Source organism: Natrix helvetica (genome assembly GCF_964273705.1).
Source record: "Natrix helvetica genome assembly, chromosome: 7".
In the NCBI taxonomy this organism is placed as follows: domain Eukaryota; kingdom Metazoa; phylum Chordata; class Lepidosauria; order Squamata; family Natricidae; genus Natrix; species Natrix helvetica.
In genome coordinates, this window is record NC_138558.1 from 8,227,162 (window position 1) to 8,234,886 (window position 7,725).

At 44.2% G+C, this 7,725-nt stretch overlaps 1 protein-coding gene across 7 annotated transcripts in view; it reads right to left on the reverse strand.

The window, feature by feature from the left end:
- CCDC158 (coiled-coil domain containing 158) overlaps positions 1-7,082 on the reverse strand; it is a 63,073-nt gene extending 55,991 nt beyond the window's left edge. For 5 of the 7 annotated variants that reach the window (XM_081960354.1, XM_081960351.1, XM_081960353.1 and 2 more), the window contains exon 1: positions 4,174-4,450. The gene's annotated coding sequence lies outside the window, so the exon portion shown is untranslated. Of the gene's footprint in view, positions 1-4,173; positions 4,451-4,538; positions 4,569-6,900 lie in introns of those variants that run through there. The other 2 variants (XM_081960349.1, XM_081960350.1) reach the window with 2 other exon arrangements.
- Between the last annotated feature and the right edge of the window lie 643 nt (positions 7,083-7,725).

The window sequence follows — 7,725 nt, forward strand, 5'->3', positions numbered from 1 at the left end:
GTGATTTAGAAATTCAAGTAAACGAGGACAGATACGATATTGTTGCCATTATAGAAACTTGGTGGGATGAAACCCACAAATGGAACATACAGCTAGAAGGATTTAAATTATTTAAAAGAAATAGACCAAGTAAAAGAGGTGATGGAGTTGCACTATTTATGAGAAATAACGACATCTCTACAGAAATAGAGCACAAGGATGAAAATTATCTTGAATGTATTTGGGTCAATATTAAAAGGAGGGGGAATGACATTGCCATAGGTCTATACTATAGGCCACCCAACCAAACAGATGAAGTAGATGAACTTTTTGCTAATCAGCTCACTGAGGTATGTAGGAAGCACACAGTAGTAGGTTTCAAAATTCTTTAGAACCTCTTCTGTAGGTGTGGCCTGCTTTGTGGGAGTGGCTTGCCGGCCATGTGACCGGGTGTGAGTGGCTCGCCAGCCATGTGACTGGGTAGGAGTGGCTTGCCAGCCATGTGACTAGGTAGGCGTGGCCAACTTGTAAAATGTGGTGAAACTCACTTAACATCGCTCTTGCTTAGCAACCAAAATGTTGGCTTAGAAACTCTGGCATTCGAAGCACAGAAGTCTTAAAGCTGTCAAGTTACAAGACCCTTGCACCCCTAACCCTTTAGAAAAAAAAACCCAGGGGTGTTCAAACTTGACAGCTTTAAGACTTGTGGACTTCAACTCCCAGAATTCCTTCTCCAGTCATGTTGTCTCAGGAACTCTGGCATTGAAGTGTGCAAGTCTTAAAGCTGTCAAGTTACAAGACCCTTGCACCCTTAACCCTTTAGAAAAAAAAACCCCAAGGGTGTTCAAACTTGACAGCTTTAAGACTTGTGGACTTCAACTCCCAGAATTCCTTCTCCAGTCATGTTGTCTCAGGAACTCTGGCATTGAAGTGTGCAAGTCTTAAAGCTGTCAAGTTACAAGACCCTTGCACCCTTAACCCTTTAGAAAAAAAAAACCCCAAGGGTGTTCAAACTTGACAGCTTTAAGACTTGTGGACTTCAACTCCCAGAATTCCTCCTTTCACTCTTCATCTTGATGATGTATGTACGGGCAGTGGGGGGGAGGGAGCTGGTTCTAAACAGCACTGTAGATTTGTGGAACCTCTTCTATAGAAGAGGTTAGAACTGGCAGGAACCCACCCCTGGAAGCACATCACAATAGTAATGGGGGATTTTAACTATCCTGACATCAACTGGGAAACTAACTCTGCACCAAGTGGAAAATCCAACAGGTTCATAACAAACCTAGCAGACAATTGTGTTTCCCAAAAAGTAGAGAAGGGAACAAGGGGATCAGCTATATTGGACTTAATTCTCACTAACAGAGAGGAAATGATAGAAGGTGTTGAAGCTACAGGAATCTTGGGGGGCAAGTGATCATGCAATATCTCTCTGGGCTTTTGTCCCCAACAATCTGGCTCCTCACTTGACTGACCTTGGAAGGATGGAAGACTGAGCCAACCTTGAGCCCCATCAGGATCAAACTCCTGACAGTGGGCAGAGTCAGCCTGCAATCCTGCATTCTAACCACTGCGCCACCACAGCAACTAAGTGTGCAAAAAGACAATGTCAACTATCTTCTTTTAACGACCCCATAATCCCTTGCGGGGTGGAATCTGGGCAACTGAATGGAGCTAGGAGAGTGTTTTAATGGCCTGATGCCTTTCCTGTCGCCAATGCGGAGTTTTGCAGATATATATTCAGCAGATATATTCTCAGGGTGCCCAGAGAGAGAAATATCTGCCACTACCTAGGATCGAACTAACACCCTCCTGATTGTGAGGCAAGAGCTCTACCTCTAGGCCACTGTACCACTCCTAAAAAGACAATGCAAATGCCTTAATTAAATAACAATAATTTAAAAAATTATCTATCATAATCTGTGCTTTCAGCAAATTGCAATCTTTTTTTGCTTGCGGAGGATTTCTGAAGCGATAGCAATAGCACTTAAGACTTATATACCGCTTCATAGTGCTTTTACAGCCCTCTCTAAGTGGTTTACAGAGTCAGCAACCTGCCTCCCCCAACAATCTGGGTCCTCATTTTACCCACCTTGGAAGGAGGGAAGGCTAAGTCAACCTTGAGCCTGGTGAGATTCGAACTGCTGAACTGCAGCTAGCAGTCAGCTGAAGTAGCCTGCAGTACTGCACTCTAACCACAAGCACAACGAAGCAAAACATGATAATACAAAGTAAACCTGTAATCCAAAGGCATCACTGGAAATTTACAAGAATTCCTTACACTTTTAAGCATCTCTGTGTTATAGTAGAACAATCATTAACCATTAAACTTTCAAGCAACCTTTTAATCATTAATGTGCAATAGAAGACCCGTTGGCCTTCTTTTCCTAGCTTATGTACACTTATATATATATGAATATTCACATCATTGCCTAGGGTTACTTCAGCGACTGGGGTGTTGTGCGTCAGTAAATGAATATAGGTAGTCCTTGACTTACAACAGTTCATTTAGTGACTCTTCCAAGTTACAATGGCACTGAAAAAAAATGACTTATGATCAATTTTCACACTTACGACCGTTGCCGCTTCCTCCTGGTCACGTGATCGAAATCCAGAAGCTTGGCAACTGACTCATATTTATGATGGTTGCAGTGTCCCAGAGTCACGCCATCCCCTTTTGCGACCTTCTGACCAGCAAAGTCGATGGGGAAGCCAGATTCACTTAAGGACCGTGTCATTACCTTAATAACCGCAGTGATTCACTTTACAACTGCGGCAAGAAAGGTCGTAAAATGGGGCAAATTCATTGAACCACGGTCCTGCTTAGCAACAGAAACGTTGGGCTCCATTGTGGTCGTAAGTCGAGGACTACCTGCACATATCCTACTTATAAAAGCCAGGAGATAAGAAACAAGAAAGTTGCCGAGGTTTTTTTTTTAATGTATTTGTAAGCACCCCGAATCTATGGGAATGGAGGCTATAATAAATTTAAATAAATCATCAACAACAACAACAACAATAATAATAATAATAATAATAGTTGAAAATGGTAACTGAACAATAGGAGGTGAATGTTGAAAGTGGCTGTGGTTGGTTAAGGGGGAGAAAAGGTTATCCCTGGAGTTCATATCTAAGGAGGTAGCAGAAATGGCTGAGTTTTTGGCCAACTGATTAGCTGCTATCTGGATGTATGAACAGGTTTGTCTTATCATTTGAAGGCATTTTCTAATTTCAGAAAGTCATTTTTCAAGGCATCACCTATTAACAATGAATTAACAATGAATTCAGAACCTGTCCTGAAGTGGAATCATCTTGGGTGCTAGAGAGAAGGCTGGCAATGATTCAAGAGTCCCCTTTGCATTTATTTATTTATTTTACTTTATTTATTACATTTCTATGCCGTTCTTCTCCCCTATAAGGTGGCTCCAGGCAGCTATTGTCCCTCACAATTTTAATCTCACAGGGCACTCACTTTTGTTCTGCTCAGTTCTTTAGCTTCACACCACAGGCCGAACCGTTAGTTAACCACATAAACTGGGATCCAAACTCAGCTACACCAAAGTGACACTGGCTAATTTGTGAATCACTCAACGCCTCTGAGACATTCAGTTATTCATAACAGGAGCTTAGAACTTAGATAAGAGAACTAAGAGGAAAAGAAACTTATTCTGGTGTTAAGAATATTCTTATTTGTGTGTTTTTCATCAATTGGCGTGGTTATTCAGCCTTTTGGCTTGCCTGGGCTGCACTGGGCCGCATATAAACTATAGTTGATGTATATAAATAGCAAACTTCCTTCATTTATTTATTTAATACAATCATATGGGGCCATACTGCTAGCTGTTTGGGGCCAAATGTACCCCATGGGCTGTAAGTTGGACACACCTGCTTTAGAAGGTCTTCGTAGTCTAAAAATGAGAAGACGGAGCAATATCTAGATTAAGGGATCCATTTAGGATTCATCTAAGGATATAATTACACCTTAGTTTTTCTCTTTTCCCCAGATATTTTTTTTCTCCTTCACGATCTCTTTGTACTCCTCATTGAAATGATGAGCACAAATTTTTTTTTTTCACCATACCATCTGTGACATATATTAATTTTCGCTCGGCTCGTGCTGCTTTTCTCTCATTCAAATGTGTTGGCTTATTGATAGAAATATATATATAGATCTCGTACAAAATCCCGACTTACGGAGAGCGATCTGTCGGACTCCCCCTTTCAAATCCCAGTCAGGAGCCCTTCGGGGCTTCCCCGGCTAAGACGGCTGGGCGCCTGGAAAGCTTCACCCATCTGCTGGGCCTGGATGGCACCCGTGGGGGTCCAACCCCTTCAAAGGGCTCGAACGGTCCCTGATCCTGGGGGGTGGCTTGGACTACCCATGGCACCCAGGTGAGGCTGGCTCGCCCCACCTTGAGAGCATCTCCCTTCAACACAGCCCAGAGGTTTGGCAGCCTCGAAGGCACAAGGATCCTGGGGGACGCTGGGGAGAGCCTGCTCCCCCGAGGCCCAAGGTGTGTCCCACCTGCTGCAGGTTGCCCCGCCCCCTGGCAACTCACCTGGGAAGGACCAGTGGGCTGAGAAATAGACTGGACAGATCACCAGCGGCCTGCGGAACCACAGTGGCCTCTGCTGTTGGGAGGTGATACTGCAGGGGCTGGGATGGAGGGCCAAGAATAGCCTGGAGAAACGGTTTACAGATTAATAGAGTTGGAAGTGACCTTGTAGGTCATCTAGCCCAACCCCCTGCTCAAGCAGGAGACACTACACACCATTTCTGACAAATCCAATCACTTCTTGAAAGTCTCAAGTGATGAAGCTCCCACAACTTCCGAAGGCAACTTCTGTTCCATGGGTGGATTGTTCTCACTGTCAGGAAATTCCTCCTAATTTCTAGGTTGAATCTCTCCTTGGTCAGTTTCCATCCGTTGTTTCTTGTCTGGCCTTCAGGTGCTTTGGAAAATAGTTTGACCTCCTCCTCTGTGACACCCTCCTACAGGTGGTCCTCGGCTTACGACCACAATGGAGCCCACCATCTAGGTTGCTAAGTGAGAAATAGGTTAAGAGACGTTTTGTCCCTTTTGACGATCTTTCTTCTTGCCACATTTGTTGAATGAATTGCTGCAGTTTTTGTTTCAACAACGACATTGGCCAAAATATGCTTGGATCCAGGGATTTTCTCCCTCAATACAATACAATACAATAGTAGAGTTGGAAGGGACCTTGGAGGTCTTCTAGTCCAACCCCCTGCCTAGGCAGGAAACCCTATACCGTTTCAGACAGATGGCTATCCAACATCTTCTTAAAGACTTCCAGTGTTGGGGCATTCACAACCTCTGGAGGCAAGCTGTTCCACTGATTAATTGTTCTAACTGTCAGGAAGTTTATCCTCAGTTCTAAGTTGCTTCTCTCCTTGATTAGTTTCCACCCATTGCTTCTTGTTCTACCCTCAGGTGTCTTGGAGAATAGCTTGACTCCCTCTTCTTTGTGGCAACCGCTTAGATATTAGAACACTGCTATCATGTCTCCCCTAGTCCTTCTTTCTCTAAAGCTAGACATACCCAGTTCCTGCAACCGTTCTTCATATGTTTTAGACTCCAGTCCCCTAATTCTCTTTGTTGCTCTTCTCTGCACTCTTTCTAGAGTCTCCACATCTTTTTTACATCGTGGCGACCAGAACTGAATGCAGGATTCCAAGTGTGGCCTTACCAAGGCTTTATAAAGTGGTATTAACACTTCACGTGATCTTGATTCTATCCCTCTGTTGATGCAGCCTAGAACTGTGTTGGCTTTTTTGGCAGCTGCTGCACACGGCTGGCTCCTATTTAAATGGTTGTCCACTAGAACTCCAAGATCCCTCTCACAGTTACTACTATTGAGCACGGTACCACCTATACTGTACCTGTGCATTCCTCATATAAGTATGAGGGAGAAATTAGGCTTGCAAGGTGTACGGATTCTATTCGAGCCTAGCTCAAGACAGCTACTTCAATGCTTCTCAACACAGGCAGCTTTAATTCATTTATTTCAAATGCATTTATTTATATAACGTCTTTATTGTTTTTAGGAAATAACTCCCTCCTCCTCCTATTTTCCCCAGAACAACAACCCTGTGGGGTGGGGTGGGCTGAGAGAAGGACTGGCCCAAAGTCACAAAGCGAGCTTTCTTGTCTAAGACGGGACTAGAACTCACCATCTCCTGGTGATTGGTGATTCATTTTAATCACCCCTCTGGAATGCAATTTTCTCTCATGAAAACTACATTCATCTTCTTTTTTTAAAAAATCCATCTTTTGGGCCAATCATCAGGAGACAAGAAATTCTAGTTCTGTCTTAGGCATGAAAACCAGCTGGATGACTTTGAGCTAGTCACTCTGCCTTAGCCCAACTCACCTGTTGTAGGAAAAAATAGGTGGAGGAAAGTGTTTGGGATACCTTCGCTGCCTTGAGTTATTTGTAAAGAATAATGAAAGCGGGACAACCAACAAATAAACCAATTTACACCATAACTTCTTCTGTTGATTCTATTCACATGCACTTGTGTATCAGGTTGCAAAGCGGCTGCTGATAGGTTGAGTGGGTTTTCATCCCATCCTTATCCCTACGTACTTATTTGCTAAAATATTACAACTGTTTTTATCCCATTCTTCTAAATCTCTCTGCTTCACTTTGATCCTAAGGTTTACATCTAAACACAGACTTCTCTCCTGTAACATTCCGCGATGCAACAGCCCTGTTTCTGCAAACTGGCTAAAGAAGAGAGAAGATTTTTTTCCCCACAACAAAATAATTGTGTGCGAGGAAGCACACAATTATTGTGCTGCATTAGAATCTGGGGGCTCCCCAAAGTTTAAACAAAGCCAGACATTGTGAAGCAAAGAAAACCCCCACACAGCCCGTCCCAAGCAATGAGACACCTACCTCTGACGCGCCACTGACGAAATTCTGTTTTTATGTCGTACTTTGCAAATATAAGCACTTCTCGTGCCAGTTCTGCTGTGGAACTGGCTCATGCAGTGACCTTGCTGTGTGCATCCAAGGGGAGAAGGGGACTTCGACGGGTGCCCTGGGGTTCATGCTTCACTCTTCTTTATGCACATAGCACACTGGGAAGCACTGAACGCCAAAGAGAGCTGGTGAGGTGCAAAACCGCGGGATCAGTAGCAGCCGGTGTCCTGCCTTTGTCTGGTGGGGTCACCTAGGCAACAAGCTCCACCTCTGATAAGAGCTATGTGCTTGTGTGGGAACCACACTCAACAACTTCGGGTGTCCGCTTTCGCTACCAAAGAGGGCCTGTTCAACTGCTGTAGAAAAAGGACCCATCCTTGCTTTTTGTCATGCTTCACAAGCCGTGCCACAAACCTTGTAGATCGGGGTGTCCAACTTTGGCAGTTTTAAAGACCTGTGGACTTCAACTCCCAGAATTGCCCAGCTCTTTAAGACCTGTGGACTTCAACTCCCAGAATTCCCCAGCTCTTTATGACCTGTGAACTTCAACTCCCAGAATTCCCCAGCTCTTTAAGACCTGGGGACTTCAACTCCCAGAATTCCTCAGCTCTTTAAGACCTGGGGACTTCAACTCCCAGAATTCCCCAGCTCTTTATGAACTGTGGACTTCAACTCCCAGAATTCCTCAGCTTTTTAAGACCTGTGGACTTCAACTCCTAGAATTCCCCAGCTCTTTAAGACCTGGGGACTTCGACTCCCAGAATTGCCCAGCTTTTTAAGACCTGTGGACTTCAACTC